Here is a 23284-nt window from a genome sequence, read left to right as displayed (position 1 = left end):
CTAGTGAGGAGAACATTTTTTTCACAATTAGTTGGGAAATGTTAAAATAGCGAAGAAAAATGAGAAATATTATTTTCTGTTCTAAAGATAATTTCTTTGTTGTATTTTCCTGAGATTTTGTCGAGTGTGAAGTTCTATAAATAATATAATAAAATACTTCTTATTCATAATGTCTCACTCAGGAAGATTAAATATGTACAATTAGTCAATGTATTGTAAAAATATGCATTGCGATAAATATAGGTGAACTTTATTGGATTTAAATTCGACGCAATGAAACTAAAAATACGAGTGATTCATCAGAAAATGGAGCTTACGAGTAAAGTCTGTCAATCGTGTTTGAGAGTCAACGTAAGTATCGATGCAATTTCATTTTGTCAATCGTGTGATGAATTGTTATGTCCTAGTTGTACAGCGGCGCATGTATTAAATAAAATGACATTATGACATGCGTAAGTACTTTCTTTTATTTCATCTGACATTGAAGTATTATCTTCTCATTTAAAAAAAAGCAAATCTGTATTGTAGTTGTTTTGCGTTAAGTATGCAGTTTTGGTAAATGATATTGCTTTTGATTAATGCAAACTGCAAATGAGATGTATGATAACTCACAGACAACAGTAGTTTGCCTTTTTTCAAATATCATAAATCAATAAAGTAAGAAAACAACTGAAGGTAAAATAAACCGAAGAAATTTTATGATCTAGATAAGAACTAAGACCGGTGTAACGACAGGAGAAGGGTCTCACGTTATGCATGCATCAACGGCAATTTATATTGTTCTGTCCAGACATGTAACACACGGTTAAAAGATATAAATGGTAAAATAACAAATCTGACCACCATATAATGCAATAATCTAGCCACTGATTTTCCAAAAATATTAAAAACATTCCAAATTCTTTGAGTTTTAAAGGTAAATGACAACAAACTTATAATATAATCAGTTTGGCAGGGAACTATTACATGTATTAGTTGTGAAGAAAGTGTGATGACATATATATGTTTGATTAAATGGCCATATTCATGTAACATATTTTTTTCGGAAAAATTAGAAACAAACCAAAGTTTCTTCCACACACCGAACTCTGTTTAAAGATAAGAAATTGACAAGAAATCGAAATAAGGCTTTTCTTTTGTATCAGATTTTTATATATTAAGCGGAATTGTAAAATTACATTTCGCTGTTATCGGTAACTTTGGTTTCATTTTGTCAAATAATTAATCTAATGTTGGTCCGTATTCATTTGAACAGCAATTGGACCTTTAACTGGGTTACGCATGGGCAAAGCATACTTAATTATTAGAAAGTAATTGTTGCGAAACAAGGTAGACACCGGAACGAATCCATCGTTGACAGATTCTGCTACCTAAACTCGTTATATTACAAAAAACGATGATTTATAAGAGTTTAAATTGATTACATGAAATCAAACAGACCTAGACATAATTTCGATGTATCATTGCAAGTGTTTGTTTGTTTATTTGTATCTATGTTTTCATCAGGTCATATGACCTACGAAATTCTTCAGATATAATCTACTAGTAGATGTTTAATTAGAAGGCGTCTAGCCTAAAATACGCACAAAATGCTGATACATTAAAACGAGCCCACGAATTGCTAATTGTGTCTTTGGGACTTTTTTTGTAATTTTGACAGACGTTTTTGTAAGTTATAAAACAACTATGAGAATTTTAGTTGAGTTCGTAAACATGATTGACATTAAATGCCCCTTTAAAGCATCGCATAGCACTGTACATTTTATGTTAAGTCGTGGTTAAGATATAAATATTATTGACAATATCTGAAACCGAGTCATTTCAGGTAGTTTTTTTGCAGTTTTGACTATACTTTTATAATATCAGGTATGCTTTCTGCTATTGCATGTTTTGATTGTTATGCTGTTAGATATCTTGTATTAACTCCAAGTATTTAATTTTTAAACAAAAAATTTACATTCAGACCATGTGGTAACTTTCTCAATTCAATATCCCACACAAATTTCGTTTAAAGTTACATATATGTATTCTAGCTAAATATACCTGTGTACAAAGCTATTGTTTGACTTTACGACCGTTTGTTACTTAAATTTTTTTTTTATTTATGTAAGAGTGACCCAGATTAATACAGACATAAACATCTCAAATGATAATGGCGTGACTTGCAAATGAGTTTCGGTAATGAATACATGACTGTATGTATTTAATACATCTCAAATAACAAAAAAAAATGATACTTTTGATAATGTATAATACAATCTGTGTATTTATTTTCAAATGCAGACGCACATTTAAGAAAAACACAAACACAAATGTCTTTCTAAACACAATTTGTAAAATTATTTTTGTTTGCAAAATTTATGAATATAGTACCCTCCATTACATCTTGATGTCTGATTTAACATTTAAAATTTGTCTGTCTGTATATGTCTTCTTCTTCAGTAGGTCTCTAGTGAGGAGTTGTCTCTTTGGCGACCATACCACGTCTTTTTGTTTTTTATATTATCTAAATAAACTTCTGTATCTGCCCTGATACGGGTTCAGACCGGTCAGAGCATCGTGCCAAATAAAAGAATATAAATTGTTATTTTCAGCATTATAATGAATACCATCAAAAGATTTTTTATAATTAAAGCGCATAGTTTGTAACAAATGAAACAGTTCACTGTCAGCTTAACTGTTTCCGTAATGCAATTTTCTGAATTTGCCATCAAAGAGTTTGTAAGAACTACTAAAAAATGTTGTGTTGCCCCCCTTTTCTGTTAAGAAATCAATACATTTACTTTACCTTTATCAAGGATCGACTTACATCGATCAGATAACAAAGTACAGTGCGCCTTTCAAATCATAAATAAAACCCTTTTCAATACCGATAACATATAATGGATTTAGACCATTGTTACTTTTTTTTTTAGATTTTTCTGTCTCTGTCAATAAAACATCAATAAATTATCTTAGAACGGTTTAGTAATTATTCACATACCTCTCCATTTACAAAACAGATATATTGCTTATTGGAATCTTAACGTAAGTTGCGACTTCCAGTGTCAAGTTCTTTATGATGCTCTGTATATCATATTTCTAATATATTTTGCAGTTACGTAGGTTCTTCTCTGGTCACTTATATAGTTAAAATCTGAACACATTTCTCTGACAATGTCTGATTGCGCATTTATTTACTCCTGATGACACATTTATTCTCCTTGTTTGCACTTATATTGTCCTACTTGCCACTTAAATAACATCCTTTTAATGAAAAGAAGCTAACCGTAGTCATGCAAAGACCATAATCTGAAATTTAGACCAACATTCTGTTGTGAAAATTTCCTTTCTTATCTGTTTTATTCATGTGCTAAATATATAATTTTATCAAATCTGATACACACATACCTCATGAACATGTTATATATAATTCATAATATTATATTATTCGCGTAATGTGAAGTTAAAGTAAAGAATGTCAATGCAAAATACAAAAACTTTACGGATACACTTTAAACAGTGAGCATTATACCAATTAGGAAGTTTTAATATGCATTACAGCTTAACGATTTCTTGATGTAGGTATAATTTGGAGTTTAGTATGACGTCCATTATCACTGAACTAGTATACATATATACATAAGGGGCCAGCTGAAGGACGCCTCCGGGTGCGGAAGTTTCTCGCTGCATTGAAGACCCATTGGTGGCCTTCGGCTTTTGTCTGCTCTATGGTCGGGTTGTTGTCTCTTTGACACATTCCCCATTTCCATTCTCAATTTTATCAACTACTATTTCAATCACCATGCGAGTCTTGCAAAAGAGGAGGTGTGGACAAAGGCACAGCTGCCTGGTGTACGGAATGCACAGAGCCATTATATATGCCTTGTGCAGATGCACACAAACGCAAAAAGTTTACGCTACAGCACGAGGTTATATTTGCAAGCAGTTTACGAGGTTTATAGAAAGAAAGGTCAAATTGTTGAGGATAAAAATGAATTACGACAACCGTCATCATCGTCCAACGAAATGTCTCGTCAATGTACAGATGTGAAAAACAAAGTAAAAGAACTGATAGAGATGAATGAACGAAACGAAAAAAAAACTTACATTTTAAGAAAATGAAGTTATCTATGAGATAGCAGAAATCATGCAAGAAATTGAATCCAAAGTGCTGCAGCTGGAATATGTGCTAAAGAAGGACCTATCATCTGAAATAGACCAATGCAAACAGTCATACTCCGCCCAGAAGGATGGACCGCTCAAAATTCTAAAATATTTAGGAGATTTCCTTCAGCATCTTAAATCTGTGGATAATTACGACTTTTCAAATAAGAAATTTGGACCAGGAGAAAATATGACCAAGGAGTTGGCTAGCATCAAACATAAATTAGAGACAACAAAAGCTTCATTGCAGCGTTTCGACATCACATTAGCAAATACAAAAGTAATTCGTATTCAGCAACTGGGATCAGTTGCAGTTAAGACTAAAAACAATATGTGCAAAACAGATGGAGACACTGAAAATATGCAAGGCCACATTGCTGAACCGAACAAAAGAATGATTGTTCTTAAACAACACACAAAATCATAGTTCTTAGGTGAGAAATAAAAAAAAGATTGTATGAGAAAAACTGAAGCAATCTTAATACATTGGCATGCTCTTTTCAAACAATTTCTTGTCATCAGTGACAGTAAGGTTATACGCGGATTTAACCGCACTTTCCCTGTTCTCGAATACGCGTTTTAAGAAGATAACATTATATATTATAAGTTATTGAAAAACAAGAAATCGTATTGATCATTGCAAAATGCCAAAGAGTATTTAAATTGTCCAACAGAAATATTTTTAAAAATCGTTGTTTCAGTGATTTCAAATTGTTAATGCATTTTTAAAATGGTTAATTATTTAAAACACATTTGTTGTTGTAGATTTGTGTTCTAAAATTAAAAGATCATCATTTCATCTGTACAGGAAAGCTGTTCATACGGGACGAGTTTAGAAGGGTATGTTTTAAGCTCGTAGGTGCATGTATAACAAAAACACATATTGTTTTGATTTATGAAACTTTCTTTTTTATAACAAAAAGGGTAAAAACTCACATTGTCACATTAAAATTATTTGGTGTTTTTAGGTCTTTTTTAAGGGGAAAGTAAATATCTGCTGTTTTAACAATTTACTCGGATTATTCGTCCGAATATTCCTGATATTAGTCACTGAATTTCGAAGAAAAAAGTTCTGTAAAAAGTAATCTATTATTCATGATTATAAGTAGTAACATCTACATTCTTTTAAATAAAGCGTATACACAAAAGTATATAATTCCATGGTATACATCTCTTGTTGAAAAAAACACTCATTTGCTTTCCGAAATTGTGCTAATTTTCCCATATCTGTCATGTCTGTTTCAATCATTGTTACAGTTACATTTTGCACTTGACCCTTTGTGCCGGATTGGTAAATATAATTATTCATTGTCCCAAAACTAGAACTACAGCGCATATGTTTGATGCGGCTCTTAATAGTTTACAATGTCTGGATTAGATTAAACTATTTTTGTAAATATTATATACTATTCATTAGTCTTTTCTTATTTACAGCGATATTTGAAGGATCTACAGTAGCCGTGAAGAATAATATTAATAATGATCATGATGATTTTCTAAAAGAAGCACACATTTTGATGGAAGCATCTCACGAAAACGTCATAAAAATGACAGGAGTAAGCATTGAGCAACATCCATATTGTCTTGTCATACAGTATCTGACGGAATACAGCTTAAAAGAGAGTATATTCAATGAACCTGTATCAATGGACACATCTATGAAGAATATGACAGAAATGATATCTAAGGTAAGTGTAATAGTTTATTATTTATTTGTTTCTATCCAAAATAAATATGTATTTTTTGCCCTCGATCTTTCCTTATCTGATATTGTCTTGTTTTTAATGAATTGGTAATTGATGTACAGCCACACAACTTAAAATATACTGCATCATTTATCATTCTAAGGATAAACAGTCTCATTGATATCTTATCTAATCCATATCTTTCTTTTATGTGTCACATTATATAAATATGCCTGAGTGAATTTTCCTGAGTTAGACGTTATTTAATTATTTTTTAAATGATATCAATGGGATCGCAGTATCGAATACATGTTTATTATCAGCAAAAGTGGATATTGGTATATATTAGGTATGATACCTCTACTTCCTTACAGTCTTGTAAGGTTTAACCAATCAGAGATTGCCGGAACATAACAGTAGATTTTTAATGATAAAGAAAACACACCGTAATTTGGCATTTAATTATGTTCGTTCCAGATTGCAAACGGAACGATTTTTTTAGGATCGAGGAAGAAAATTCATTCCGATTTGATAGCAGACAATATATTATTTGGATCAAATTGGAACCTTAAAAATTGTGGATTCAAGTTTGCGCATATGGTAAATGACCTTACAATAGATCGAAAACGAAGACGTAAGTAACACCTAAAACGAGCATGAATATACAAATGCAAAGGTCACGATACCAATCATATAATAACGGGTGTAAATTCTTGAGATGTTACGAATACGTAACTGAAGGAAATTGTTTAAACAATATTCGGATCTCAAGTATCGATTTAGAAGAAACACATCAAGTTACAAAGTTATGAGGAGGAGAAATAAAAAAAAAAATGACACTCCGTAAATTTTATGGACACAATCACGAATTGGTTGATCTATACGATGTGTTTGTGTTTAAACTTACCAACGACGTTTTTACCACTTCTTAAATTTGGATTTTCCATCTACGTCGTCTGTCAGTTAAGTAACGAAGGTGACCTCTTCACGAATATGACTGTTTTGCCGAGTGTGAATTCGCATTGCTACACGACGTGTCTCGGGGTTTATACATCACACATTCATGTATTTAGTTATTACGTTTCTTTTGTAAGGTCCGTTGGATATTGTTTCATGTCTGATTGTTTGTTGTTTGAATTCTGTATGTTCGGTACATTTCACATATGTCTTATATGTTAGTATGGTTGGGTTAATTTCCGTTTCCCATGGATAAAGAATTGTGCTAGTCCAAATAATTATGACGTCGTCCCATCATTACTTTGAAGTTGCCTTTAATATGTTTAAAGACCATCATAATCATGATGATTATTTGGACTAGTATTGTGAAAATATTTGTGTATTTTTTTGGATCTCGTTCCATATAATTGTATGAATTTAAGATTTTATATACGACACAAAAATACGTCACTGTTGGTGGTGTCCTATGCTGTAGTAAATGGGAGATGTCCGTTGTTATTCAATGGTTTATATGTTGTAATGTACTATTATATTATTTATCTATGCATTTCTCTATGCTGAGTGTTTTTGCGTTTATTTGAACTGTATGTCGCGTAGTCTTGTCATTCTAAGGATATATTTTTTTAACATTGCCATATTAGCGGGAGGTTTGACTAGCCATACAACCTTGTTCAACCCATCATTTTTCTTAAAATGTACTGTATAGGAATATAGTAATTGTTATCATATAGTAAGTTTCTATGTATGTTGGCGTTTGTTGTTGAATTTCAGTGTTGCTGTTTTTCCGTTGTTTTTCTCTTATAGTTGATATATTTCCCTCGGTTTTAGTTTTTAACCCGGATTTGTTTCCTCTTAATCGATTTATGACTTTTGAACAGTCGTATACTGCTGTTGCCTTTGTTTAAAATATGGTACGCTATACTCACGTTTCTTGTAAAAAAGGTTAGAATAAAAAATGTCAATAAAACCAAATATAGTACGACGTTGAAGAAAATCTATTACCCGCAATTATCGGTAAAAAACATATTAGGGTGAGAGATTTAAAATACAGTATAATTTTAATTTCCACCTTTATTTAGGTACTATTGTTGAAATGGAGAACAACTCGAGATGATCGCAGCAACTTCATGTAGAGATAACATAACCATAACATAAGTTTAAAATAGAAAATTAAATTAACATTTACAAATATAATCTTAACTAGGTACAATTCCTCTGGTTAGATGGTTGTCACAAGAGATTATCGAAGGGAAAAAAGCAACTACCAAAGCTGATGTCTGGTCTTTTGGAGATCTGCTAATGGAAGTGTTTGGAAGCTGCAAAGAACTTTATGAAGGTAAAATATCTAAACATCAGAGTTAATTTATAAGTTATATGTTATTGTTAAAAACGATGAAAAAGTGAACATGAGATAAACACAGTTTAAAATAAGTAAAGAATTGCAATTCATATAGTCATAACATTTCGTATGTATTCAATAACCTTTATAAGCTATACGTTTTGATACATCTAACGTCGTATTTAAACTTTTTCGTTCAGGATGTATACACCACATATATAACGGGTTTTTGTTTGTCTAACTTTTTTTTTGTGAAAATATCGAGCACAACCAGAGACAATCTTCCAGTCAGTCGCCGACGTTTAGTCTGAGATAATGGCGTTATACAAAAATGTTATATAGGTTGAAAAAACTCATCCATCAATGATGTTATTATGATGATATAGTGCATTGCCAATAGAAGACTCATCAGTGGTGCAACATATTCAAAAAAACTGTAAAAACAATAACAACTTAAAATAAGGACTAGTAATAAAAAGAAAAAAATGTCAAAGAGATGAGTAAAATTTGAAAGGAAGACTTAACAAAGAAAATAATTAAATGAATTTTCCTAATATAATGGCTATAGTATAAACAACACGTTAGCTGAGAATCAGAATTTAATTCCCCATAGCTGGACAATGTTTACTTCGCATTTGCCAAATCCCATTCACGAATTTCAAAATTATGATAGATCTTATAGCTTCCAGCATTATTTTCTTCAAATTTGTAAATTCATTTGAATGACCTTTAGTTCTCAATTCCAAAACACTAACGTGGATATTTATTGATATACTACATATATACCATTTTCTGAAATTAATTGCCATCTTACAATATAGACTTGTACGTGATTATGAGTGATGCCCTGCAAACAAACGGTGCATTTACAGATTTTAACTTTTTAACAACTTAGCGTGCCGTGCGAAAGCATGTTCCTGAAAAAGTTTTCACTTGATCCTCTTCTATTTAGAAATAGTTTTCAACTTAGGTCACCGAAAAAACAAATTGTCCATCAAAAAGTTAAAGAAGGTTAAATTACAATATGTATCAATATGATTGCGTGATTTTTGGATTTTATTTATTATTATACAATGATTTTTTAATCATACTTAGAAAATGTCAATCTAATAATAACTGAATTTGTATACATTTTTCATTTCGAGGCCCTTTATACCTGACTCTGCGGTATGGCTGTTGCTCGATTTTGAAGGCAGTACGGTGACCTATAAGTGTTAATTTCTGATTCATTTGGTCTCTTGTAGAGAGTTGTTTCATTTGCAATTATACAATATCTTCTTATTTCTATAAATACTATTTTTTAAGAACAAAACTTTTTTTGTTTTTTTCAGACTTAAAATATCCAGAGGTATTTAAAATAATAAAATGGGACTACACACACAAAAGACCTGAATGTTGTACCGAAGAAATCTATAAGCATGCCTTAATGTGCTGGTTTTAAGACCCTGACACTCGAATAACATTTAAGTTTATATCCCACTTTTTGTATGACTATGACATTTGTATGGAACATGAATATGATGAAGTGGATGAATTAGACGAGGATGATTACGTGTGTCAATGACTGAATGAATTCAAATGCATTTTCTGTTTTCATTCTTAGTAAAACAGTGGGACAATTTCTTTTCACATTGTAAACATGAAAAGAAGATGTCTATAAAAATGTTACTGGACTCCGTTAGACGTATGCATGTATAACAACATCTATTTAACAGTATAACCAGTTTTGGTATATTCATTGTCTTATATATGACTTTGATTGGCATCGTACATTTAAAAATAATAATTCCATTATTTATCCAGAAATTAGTATAATCTATATGTACTTTAGAAAAATCCATCGATAAATACATTTGCCTGTATACGATTTATGAACTCAACTTTTAAATATATTTTAAAGGTTGAACAGAACGGTTATAAATGTACGAATACTCAATCAAATGCAAACTACGAAATATAGGAATTATAAGACAAAAACTGAAGGTAGAATATAAAAACCTAGAATAGAATATTGAAAGATCAAATCCTTCAGTCTTCTAAAGTCCAGTTAGAGACTTCTTGATATATAACTCTGATTACAAACAGGTGTTACATCAAAACCATAATTGACAACTGTAACTGTTATTTTTGTCAATATGGTGTTATAGATACATGCAGCTGTTGTGTTTTGGGAGGTTATATTTGCATGAACACAGGAATATTGTTGTAATAAATTTGTAGTGGAAAATTACTCATTATATCTTTTTTAAAATATGACCATCTTCCTAATGAGTAGCTGTTATTTTTATAAGTTCCACTTTATTATCTGATTAAAGACCAAGAGTGTCGTTGTTTATAAATGTTAAAATCTCATAAATCGAGTAAGACAAATTAAGGTTCTTTCCGTTTATGACATCTTTTCATAGTTTGTTTTATTGTTAAATTTTCAGATTCATAAATATTTAGTAACACATATCAATTTATTAAAATATCATTTACACGTTAATTGTTGGAATTTTCGTTGATGCATCTTACAATGTAGGTCGCATGAGTCGTAGTACAAATTCTTACACAACTATTATAGACATCAAAGGTATAAAGTTTTTTTTCAGTGTTTAACAAGACATACTTTTAAAATTTTAGGATGTTATGTTACCTTGGTTTGCCAAATCATTATCCGCCGTTTGATTTTAGTGCTTTTTGTACATCAAGATTGGTTGTATTTTACAAATAATGATATACATCAGAGAAAATATAGCAAAAATTGTGTTCACAATTTATTACATATGCCAATATTTCTTCTTTCGGTCCAAAATAATGCAATGTTATTTGCCAAATTATTAACCTCCAATTTGATCTAAGTGCTTTTTGTACTTCAGGATTTGTTGTATTTCTTTTTTTTTTTTTATAAAATATCCTGAATTTCAGTGAAAATATACTAAAATTTTGTTCACATTGATAAAATATGCCAAAACGAGTTTTGCCAAAATTATTAACCACCATTTTTTTAGTACTTTTTGCACATCTGGATGGGTTGTATTTAACAAATAATAATATATACATAAGGAAAAAAAAAAGTAAAATTTGGTTCGCATTGATTAAATATGCCAATATTTCTTCTTTTTATCCAAAGTAATGCAATGTTATTTGCCAAGTTATTAACCTTCATTTAGTTTTATCGCTTTTTGTACATCATGATTGGCTGTTTTTCATAAGTATGCTGAATTTCACGGAAAAGATACTTAAATTTTGTTCGCATTGCTTAAAAATGAAAATATTTTTTCTTTTATATTAGAAATAATGCAATGTCATTTGCAATTAGTCATTATAAATGTCTCTAGATCATCAATTGTATATAAAATGTGAATAATATAAGGATAAAGGTACTTTAACTTTTGTTTGTGTTGAATATGAATGCAATTATATCATTATTTTAATAAAAATCATGAACCTCCATTTGATTTAAGTACTGTTTGTACATCAGGATGGCATGTATTGTACAAATAATAATATATATAAGAGATAATAAAGTAAAATTGTGTTCGCATTAATTAAATATGCCAATATTTCTTCTTTAGGTCCACAATAAGGCAAAGTTATTTGCCAAATCATTAATTGCAATTTCAATTTAGTGCGTGTTGTACATCATGATTGGTTGTATTTCATAAGTATGCTGAAATTCAGGGAAAAGATACTAAAACTTTCGTTCGTATTGATCAAAATTGCAAATATTTCTTCTTTTATATCAGACATAATGTAATGTCATTTGCAATCAGTCATTATTAATGCCTTTATATAGATGATTTTGTATAAGATATGAATAATATAAGGATAAAGAAACTTAAACTTTTGTTTGTGTTGAATAAGATAAGCAATGATTTATTTATTTTAATGGTCTCATTGTCTAAAAACACCAATATTTCCTCTTTTTATCCAAAATAATGCCCTGTTGTTAACAATCAGTTTTTTAAATTGCTTTTGAATAAGTTACTTTTTTAGATATAAAATATATTAGGGATTAAGATATTTTAACTCTTCTTCGTTTTGAATTAGAGTGCATTTTTTTCGTTATTTCATTAACATTTGATTACACAAAAACCAGCGTTTGATATAATTCTTTAGTTCGGTTGTTCCCAAAAAAAGAAAACAAGATGAAATTAAAGGAAAATATTTTTTAAAGTTTGTTTGCATTGCATTCGAGTCACCAACTTGCATATTTCTTTTTCTTTACTGAAAATAGTACACCGATATTTATATGTACAATAAAAGATCATTTCGTTTTATTTTGCACAGCATTTTCGAAAAAAACATCGTTTTTTAGCACTCATCAAGTTTGAAAAACATAACCTAATTATAAACGACAATCACAATTCTTTAATAATATTCAAATTAAGTTTAATCTGCATATTGCTCTTCTCTTTTTATTCTTAAATTTTTTTTTGAATGATTAATAATAACATGTCGAGCTTCTGTACTTTAAAAAGTCATACTTTCCGTGACGCCATATTAATTAAATGAAACAAAACTAAGATTCCGTAATTTGTATAAGTACAACATATGACGTAGTAGAGTTCAATCCGCCAGAAAGGTCAATCCGTCCGATCTGTCCGATCAGTCAAATATTTTTACTATGAATCTGACGGATTGCTGACGTGAGTTTGATGCGAACTTGACTGATCGGTGACTAATCGATGACCGCTGATTAATCGCTAAAATAGTAACGCCTAGGGTTGCAAGTACTGTACTATAAATACATTGTTCCATGTAAGCGGGAAAGAGGAAAGAGGAGGGGATGACAGACCGCAATTATGTTCAACCCCTCCATATATGTATGTGGCTGTCTTTAATTCATGTTTTGTTGTTAATGTATCTAATATTTAATATTATTTAGCCATTTATAATATGATTACATGATCAAAATTACGCCACATTTTCCAACAACTAATGCTTTATGAATATAGCTTTGATTCTGTAAATATCAACCTACTACATATGTACTATTGAAATCCAAATTGCGTGAAACAAATTCTGGGGAACTACCATTCTCTTTTTTTCACACATAAGAAAAAAGAAAACATATTTTGAATCAACATTTAAATCATACTAAATATTTAATCATTTTTATGCGCGTTCGCATTCTGAAACATAAGTATCTCAGAACAAACATTCCCTATCATAAAACATCTCAGTAGACAAACACAAAGACTAATCTATTAAGGCAATGAACACAGCAACACCCTATGGTTGTAATACAAAATGTATGGCATAGGTATTGTACCTAATCTTTCCTTTAGCTCGGAGCATAGCTCATTACGAATCGTTTCTTCATGGTGTCTATATAAATGGCCAAGATTAATTATTGATAAAGAAGCTGTTGGGTATACATTTCAGTCATCTTCACTATCCCTTTAAAACTTGTTATTTTTGGTACACATTATTTGTATTAATGTTATTTTGTGGTAACCCTTGTATCATAAGCAAATTCTAAACAGTAAACTTTTTTTAACTATCAACGCAAATTATGTTAACATACAGACTTTCAAATCGCATAAAAAAGGTGATAAAGGAAGAACTATAAAACTTTTAACTATACAACTGTCTTTTACCAACAAAGATAGACGATATGTTATATCTTTTGTCATTAATTTCTCAAATCCAAATAACCATCTTTCTCTAAATACCACTCTTTAAATGTTTTTTTTTGTATCTGTACCTTTGAGTGAATTATTTAAAATGTGTACAAGTTTATATGTTTCGCAGAATCTAGATATTTACGACATCTAGTCTGTATCCTCTGATTGTGCATGAACACCTTTCCAATGTACATATAGTTCAGATGGACACGTTCAAAGGTGATCTAAACATTTTCGACATAATTTTTGTACAAGATGTAAGACAGAAATGACAAAAATACCCTGATCCTAGACCATCTACTGAGAATACAACATAGCTGCAGTGTTCCTGTATTTAATTGTATGTTAAGTTTTACTACATGTCTTATGATACAATGAAAGCCTGTATACGATTTATGAACTAAACTTTTAAATATATTTTAAAGGTTGAACAGAACGGTTATAAATGTACGAATACTCAATCAAAATGCAAACTACGAAATATAGGAATTAAAAGACAAAAACTGAAGGTAGAATATAAAAACCTAGAATAGAATATTGAAAGATCAAATCCTTCAGTCTTCTAAAGTCCAGTTAGAGACTTCTTGATATATAACTCTGATTACAAACAGGTGTTACATCAAAACCATAATTGACAACTGTAACTGTTATTTTTGTCAATATGGTGTTATAGATACATGCAGCTGTTGTGTTTTGGGAGGTTATATTTGCATGAACACAGGAATATTGTTGTAATAAATTTGTAGTGGAAAATTACTCATTATATCTTTTTTAAAATATGACCATCTTCCTAATAAGTAGCTGTTATTTTTATACGTTCCACTTTATTATCTGATTAAAGACCAATACTGTCGTTGTTGATCAATGTTAAAATCTCATAAATCGAGTAAGACAAATTAAGGTTCTTTCCGTTTATGACATCTTTTCATAGTTTGTTTTATTGTTAAATTTTCAGATTCATAAATATTTAGTAACACATATCAATTTATTAAAATATCATTTACATATTAATTGTTGGAATTTTCGTTGATGCATCTTACAATGTAGGTCGCTTGAGTCGTAGTACAAATTCTTACACAACTATTATAGACATCAAAGGTATTAAGTTATTTTTCAGTGTTTAACAAGACATACTTTTAAAATTGTAGGATGTTATGTTACCTTGATTTGCCAAATCATTATCCGCCATTTGATTTTAGTGCTTTTTGTACATCAGGATTGGTTGTATTTTATAAATAATGATATACATCAGAGAAAATATAGTAAAAATTGTGTTCACAATTTATTAAATATGCCAATATTTCTTCTTTCGGTCCAAAATAATGCAATGTTATTTGCCAAATTATTAACCTCCAATTTGATTTAAGTGCTTTTTGTACTTCAGGATTTGTTGTTTTTCTTTTTGTTTTATAAAATATCCTGAATTTCAGTGAAAATATACTAAAATTTTGTTCACATTGATAAAATATGCCAAAATTTCTTCTTGTGGTCCAAAACAAGGCAACGAGTTTTGCCAAAATTATTAACCACCATTTTTTTAGTACTTTTTGCACATCTGGATGGGTTGTATTTTACAAATAATAATATATACATAAGGAAAAAAAAAAGTAAAATTTGGTTCGCATTGATTAAATATGCCAATATTTCTTCTTTTTATCCAAAATAATGCAATGTTATTTGCCAAGTTATCAACCTTCATTTAGTTTTATCGCTTTTTGTACATCATGATTGGCTGTTTTTCATAAGTATGCTGAATTTCACGGAAAAGATACTTAAATTTTGTTCGCATTGCTTAAAAATGAAAATATTTTTTCTTTTATATTAGAAATAATGCAATGTCATTTGCAATTAGTCATTATAAATGTCTCTAGATCATCAGTTGTATATAAAATGTGAATAATATAAGGATAAAGGTACTTTAACTTTTGTTTGTGTTGAATATGAATGCAATTATATCATTATTTTAATAAAAATCATGAACCTCCATTTGATTTAAGTACTGTTTGTACATCAGGATGGCATGTATTGTACAAACAATAATATATATAAGAGATAATAAAGTAAAATTGTGTTCGCATTAATTAAATATGCCAATATTTCTTCTTTAGGTCCACAATAAGGCAAAGTTATTTGCCAAATCATTAATTGCAATTTCAATTTAGTGCGTGTTGTACATCATGATTGGTTGTATTTCATAAGTATGCTGAAATTCAGGGAAAAGATACTAAAACTTTCGATCGTATTGATCAAAATTGCAAATATTTCTTCTTTTATATCAGACATAATGTAATGTCATTTGCAATCAGTCATTATTAATGCCTTTATATAGATGATTTTGTATAAGATATGAATAATATAAGGATAAAGAAACTTAAACTTTTGTTTGTGTTGAATAAGATAAGCAATGATTTATTTATTTTAATGGTCTCATTGTCTAAAAACACCAATATTTCCTCTTTTTATCCAAAATAATGCCCTGTTGTTAACAATCAGTTTTTTAAATTGCTTTTGAATAAGTTACTTTTTTAGATATAAAATATATTAGGGATTAAGATATTTTAACTCTTCTTCGTTTTGAATTAGAGTGCATTTTTTTCGTTATTTCATTAACATTTGATTACACAAAAACCAGCGTTTGATATAATTCTTTAGTTCGGTTGTTCCCAAAAAAAGAAAACAAGATGAAATTAAAGGAAAATATTTTTTATAGTTTGTTTGCATTGCATTCGAGTCCCCAACTTGCATATTTCTTTTTCTTTACTGAAAATAGTACACCGATATTTATATGTACAATAAAAGATCATTTCGTGTTATTTTGCACAGCATTTTCGAAAAAAACATCGTTTTTTAGCACTCATCAAGTTTGAAAAACATAACCTAATTATAAACGACAATCACAATTCTTTAATAATATTCAAATTAAGTTTTATCTGCATATTGCTCTTCTCTTTTCATTCTTAAATTTTTTTTTGAATGATTAATAATAACATGTCGAGCTTCTGTACTTTAAAAAGTCATACTTTCCGTGACGCCATATTAATTAAATGAAACAAAACTAAGATTCCGTAATTTGTATAAGTACAACATATGACGTAGTAGAGTTCAATCCGCCAGAAAGGTCAATCCGTCCGATCTGTCCGATCAGTCAAATATTTTTACTATGAATCTGACGGATTGCTGACGTGAGTTTGATGCGAACTTGACTGATCGGTGACTAATCGATGACCGCTGATTAATCGCTAAAATAGTAACGCCTAGGGTTGCAAGTACTGTACTATAAATACATTGTTCCATGTAAGCGGGAAAGAGGAAAGAGGAGGGGATGACAGACCGCAATTATGTTCAACCCCTCCATTATGTATGTGGCTGTCTTTAATTCATGTTTTGTTGTTAATGTATCTAATATTTAATATTACTTAGCCATTTATAATATGATTACATGATCAAAATTACGCCACATTTTCCAACAACTAATGCTTTATGAATATAGCTTTGATTCTGTAAATCTCAACCTACTACATATGTACTATTGAAATCCCAATTGCGTGAAAAAAATTCTGGGGAACTACCATTCTCTTTTTTTCACACATAAGAAAAAAACAAAAAAATATTTTGAATCAACATTTAAATCATACTAAATATTTAATCATTTTTATGCGCGTTAGCATTCTGAAACATAAGTATCTCAGAACAAACATTCCCTATCATAAAACATCTCAGTAGACAAACACAAAGACTAATCTATTAAGGCAATGAACACAGCAACACCCTATGGTTGTAATACAAAATGTATGGCATAGGTATTGTACCTAATCTTTCCTTTAGCTCGGAGCATAGCTCATTACGAATCGTTTCTTCATGGTGTCTATATAAATGGCCAAGATTAATTATTGATAAAGAAGCTGTTGGGTATACATTTCAGTCATCTTCACTATCCCTTTAAAACTTGTTATTTTTGGTACACATTATTTGTATTAATGTTATTTTGTGGTAACCCTTGTATCATAAGCAAATTCTAAACAGTGAACTTTTTTAACTACCAACGCAAATTATGGTCACATACAGACTTTCAAATCGCATAAAAAAGGCGATAAAGGAAGAACTATAAAACTTTTAACTATACAACTGTCTTTTACCAACAAAGATAGACGATATGTTATATCTTTTGTCATTAATTTCTCAAATCCAAATAACCATCTTTCTCTAAATACCACTCTTTAAATGTTTTTTCTTTGTATCTGTACCTTTGAGTGAATTATTTAAAATGTGTACACGTTTATATGTTTCGCAGAATCTAGATATTTACGACATCTAGTCTGTATCCTCTGATTGTGCATGAACACCTTTCCAATGTACATATAGTTCAGATGGACACGTTCAAAGGTGATCTAAACATTTTCGACAATAATTTTTGTACAAGATGTAAGACAGAAATGACAAAAATACCCTGATCCTAGACCATCTACTGAGAATACAACATAGCTGCAGTGTTCCTGTATTTAATTGTATGTTTAGTTTTACTACATGTCTAGATATACAAAGATGAAAGGTGTGCAAGAGTTGAACTTATTTAACCCTATCATGTTTCATGTTTGTACTTTAAACTATCTGGAGTATATATGTTGCTCGTTGGTGTTTGCCTTTTTTGTAGTGCTTGTACATGTAATGTTTAACTGACTCGAAGCACAAAACACCAAAACAAATCAACACTAAAACCCAAAGTATCGAATAAAGATACTAAAAGCTAGCTCAAAGACAACTTCAATTAATAAATTGAATATATTTTACCAAATAAAAATATTAATCAGTGCAATCTAACGGATGAGTGTGACGCCGTAATAACCTTCTGAGAGAGGCATGACATTGTACAATGCCAACTTATAGATTTTCGAAATATTGTAAGAATATAAGTGTTCATTTCATAAATTTACATAGGCAAACAGTACTTTTCCGATGTTCAAATTTTATGATTCGATTTATTAGATACAATCAATGTAATAAAACTGAAAGAACTGTATGAACTCTTTAATGCGCAAGACCGTGTGAGTTGAAAGGATGGGTGTCTACTGCTATGCATTCATGACCCGCCATGGGTATTCACAGTCAGTAAAAACGTCACAATCGAGTAAACTTATATATTATACGACATTTCTGGTATTTAAATATCTAAGCCATCGAACACATGGTACTAGTGAGTACGTACAGGCAAAACATATCGTATCGGCCTACCAGTTTGTGATGGGTATCATACAATTTACGTAGATTTCAGTCGTTCGATCTCTTACATGTATATCTATTGCAGCCTGCTTTTGTATGACATGTATAAGGGGCATATCCTTGCTGAGCAGTTCCGCATGGTATAAAAATGGAAGAACGTATCGTATTAGTTGTACTGAGACTGTATTACTGCTAGGAAATTGAGAGTTGACAATTTGAAAGATTTAACTCATCACGTTTGTCATACATTTTAATTTTAAGGCGTACTTCTGTTTTAAAATTGAGTAAAAAGCCGGCTTTTATTATGTTGGTAGTATCCTTGATCTCAGGATATATGAGATGTAAGCACTCACTGTTATGTGCGTTTTTAAGTGTAGGGACAACATATATCTGAAAGTGAAACTATCGCAGTTTGTAAGAATATTTTTCTTTTGACTAAATATTGCTTTAAAAAGAAGTCGGCCAGTAATGTTGCAAAATATGCTACCATCGGAATACCGACTGTCTGTTGAAATATAAATCAACCAAACTCACCAAACACCTTATCGATCAAAAGGCCACAATTTTGATGATATCATTCTTAGTGTATTTTTTTTTCTTCAAAAAGTAAGATTTTTCATGACCTTTAACAAGAAATTGTTACGACGATTCCCTACTTGAAGATATAATTCTGTTTCATGAGACGATGCATTCAATCTTTCAATTGATCATAAGGGGTATAGTAATGTAAAAAGCAGACAATTCAAACGCTTTGATATTACTGCAGAATTTTTGAAAAAGGTGCTTTGATGATTTGAAGTCGACCTTTAGAATTTTAAAAGAATAAACATCAGATTCTGATATACACTGGTTATACAATATTTCTAAAGGCAGTCTTATCTATGAAACGTAAAAAAAAGGAAAAAGAGGGAAATTTACGCGGGGTCAAATTTTCGCATTTCTTTTGGGGCCGCAAACAAAGCAATAATATTAAACACATGCGAAAATAAACCGATATACGATATTGGAAATATTTGAATTACTTGTGTGTTGTCTATATACTCTTGCTACCAACCAGTGATCATTACAATATTTCATTCCAATCCTGGATGTTTGAATTGTTCAAACAATAAAAGCATCAGCAGCTATTTTGACAGCTAACTGGCTTGTGTTGAAAGACACAAGTTTTTTTTTGCAAGAAATTGGAAAAATATTTTATTTTGAAAATGAAAAATGAACCATACATATATATATAACTATGCATAAAAGAAAAGATAAATAAAAACAAAATCAAACCTTTTCTGAATCTAAGTTAATGTTGAAAGCATTAATTCAAGATTGTATAATGAAAAACAAATTGGTGGCCATTTCATTCCATTTATTACAAAAAAAACCTGTGATATTGTACGCTTAACTTATTTTTCATTTTTCAATTTTGGATTACTTTTGTACTCTACTGATCGACATTTAAATTTGGCTGAATTAAATGCAGATCGGTGACAAAAGTGTGGCTTGGATGATAAAAGTACCACCAAATTTGGCATGGTAGTAGTTACGGGTGTTTAAACAATATAAGCTATAGACCCACTTTGAAATTTCAAAATGCCGGCTATTTCCTAAATTGCCACCATGAAATATCAAAATCAACATATATCACTTATAAAAGGTCACATTAGTGTTTCAATCAAAATTAGGTTGAAATTTCTATATGGCGACTTTTTCCAAGATGGTGGCTAAAAAATATCCCTTATATTAGTTCAAACTTGCCATGTTAGTAGTATTGCGTGACGAGTGCCCTATAATACCAAGGGTCTGCCACATTTTTATATACTAAAGCCAAACATTGACAGATTTGTGAGGAAAATATAGAAAATCGTAACTACGGTAACACTTTTTTCGGAACAGCAGTCTGCAACGAGGGATTACGTATAGGCACTTTCATTACTCCAATATTAAAGCTGGACTCAATTAGAATGTATACTAGTATTTTTCGGCTCGAACAGTTAATTTGATCAACTGATCAAACTGACATGGTAATGATCTAAACGAGAGGCAAGAGATACCAAAGGGACATTCAAACTCACAAATCGAAAATAAACTGACAACGTCATGGCTAAAAAAAAACACAAATGCAAAACAATAGTAAACAAAACACAACATAGATAATTGTGCAACACGAACCCCACCAAAATCTGGTGGTGATCTGAGGTGCTCCGTAAGGGTAACCAGATCCTGCTTTACATGTGGCACCCGTCGTGCTGTTCATAATAGTTCAACCGGGTAATAAGTCTAATTCAGTAGATCACATTCGGGAAAAGGGGACGTGATTTTGGTTACGACAATAGGAACATATCTGCTATTATCTGTGAAACAATATTTCGTAACGTTCAACCAACTCGTGATGGCGTCCGTAAAATTTACGAAGGGGTGACTTCAACTTCACCACTTGGAACTCTTGGTTTGATAGCTTTCTTGTAAGCAGCCACCCTCCATCAAGGAAACCATGACAGAAAAATACAAGCCCTTGAGTATCTTTAAACTGTACGATATGTACTCCGTATGCAGGCGCTGCTAGATTGTTGCTACATTAAAAGTGTTTCTCCTGTTTAATGAGTATTTTTGTGTTGCAATTAAACATTCAACCGCAACAACCTGTCTGTAAACCATGATACTTTAAAAAGCTGCCGATGCAGGTAATTCAATAAGATATGACGTAGATTAAAAGTAGTTTCCAGTCATTTACACATTAATTGATGATGGTTTGGCTAAGTATTTATATACAGTCGCTAACCATTTAAAAATTACTTGTGTTTGTTTTCTTTATTCTTCTTTAGTGTTAAATTAGACCAAACTAAACCATATTTTAATGTATATAGGCCTTCTTCTGGATGCTAGGACAAGTAAATGAGATACTTTATTACCAAACGTACATGTTTGTCGTTAAATTATCTATTTATCTATAATATACGAAGATTCCATCTACGAAACATTCACCATTGACCATGTAATTCCTCCCTCAAATCCTGTTTGTTTCACAACAGCAGCCATGCACCATATTGACAACAACAAGAGTTCAACTATGGCTAAAGAATCGTAACATAGAACGACACTTCCAATGTTTCAGCATTTTGTTAGTCTAGCTTGAGAAAGTAGTCATTACCTACAGCTTTGAAATATATGCATTCCCCTTATAATTTCGGATACTCTAACAAATATTTTATGCGCCAAAACAACTCTTCGAATGATTGTTATGATTAAGTATATATTACAATAGAATAAGATATATTCATAATACTTATTAAATATATCCATGCGTTTCAAATTTACATCACATAATTACCGTTTTATGGACATGCACTGTCAATTATCTAATAAGACGTACATGGATGCCAACTTGGTAAAATTAATTCGTTGTGTAACTATATCCTGCATGGTATGAAAATAACTTAACAAAATGATAACACAGATTGCATGAGGCAGATTATGATAAAAACATTAAATATGTCTGTACAGCATTCCACGCATATAGCCAGTACAACGACTAGGGGGTGTTTAACGAAAGCTCCTTGTCGTCGTCGTCCAGGACAAATAGTCATCAGCCTTTAAAAATCAGTCCGTGCTTAACAATGTTTCTTTGAGAAATCAGAATGTGTCCCATCGATTCAACATTCCTTGAACAATTCAACAATATGTTATTGATTTCCGAGACATGTATCAATTATCACATGTAACCAATCTTGTTGTGCTTTTAAATCAAAACATGGAAAATGGGCAAACATATGTCTAGTAGAAAAAAATGGATTTGTTTCAGGTCTTTATATACATTATATAGAAATGTCATCGATGAGAACCTGTAGTGATTGAGGGAGAACACAGTGTTCAATCAAGGAAACCTAGTACCTCTTGGTTATCAGATTCTTTCTCAGGATCTCATGCATCATGAACAAGACATGTTCAAGAGGTTAAAGTAGGTGTACTTCTCGTTCTTATGGAAAGATTCTTACGTTGTGTTTTTACTGAGGAACGAGAACATGGTAAGAAGTATGTAACATTAATTTATAGAAAATAGTAATAAGAGGAAAATTTAGGTCACACCTTACCACAACTAGTCTGTAACATTAAACATTGACATGTAAGATCGTTAAGAATGTTTCTTCTGGGTGTTTAAACATTCCCTTATACTACTTATGCATTAATTCTTAGCATGTTTCGATTTAAATAATGGCTTTGAGTACCTGTACCCGTTATAATGTCTTTAAACTAGTATACATTTTAAGTGTTGCAAACGTAAATTTGAAATGGTATATGTAGATCATGCCAATGAGTAGAATTACACACGTGTAAGAGGT

General features: G+C 30.7%; 1 protein-coding gene and 1 long non-coding RNA gene across 6 annotated transcripts in view; both read left to right on the top strand.

Moving 5' to 3' along the window:
* Positions 1-23284, top strand: part of LOC127721854 (proto-oncogene tyrosine-protein kinase Src-like) — a 242116-nt gene that overhangs the window by 32246 nt on the left and 186586 nt on the right. The window lies entirely within an intron of this gene.
* Positions 188-14586, top strand: LOC127721856 (uncharacterized). Of its 3 annotated transcripts, XR_007991494.1 has the most exons (7): positions 188-351; positions 4912-4986; positions 5581-5834; positions 6309-6465; positions 7993-8124; positions 9459-10027; positions 14165-14586. It is a non-coding gene; the product is annotated as an uncharacterized LOC127721856 (long non-coding RNA). The 3 variants fall into 3 exon arrangements; XR_007991493.1 differs by lacking the exon at positions 14165-14586 and having other exon boundaries at positions 9459-11562; XR_007991495.1 differs by lacking the exons at positions 6309-6465; positions 14165-14586 and having other exon boundaries at positions 9459-11562.

Source organism: Mytilus californianus, unplaced genomic scaffold (assembly GCF_021869535.1).
Source record: "Mytilus californianus isolate M0D057914Y unplaced genomic scaffold, xbMytCali1.0.p SCAF_12, whole genome shotgun sequence".
Classification (NCBI taxonomy): Eukaryota; Metazoa; Mollusca; class Bivalvia; order Mytilida; family Mytilidae; genus Mytilus; species Mytilus californianus.
Note: the sequence above shows the minus strand (reverse complement) of the source record. Positions and strands in the feature narration are given on the sequence as shown.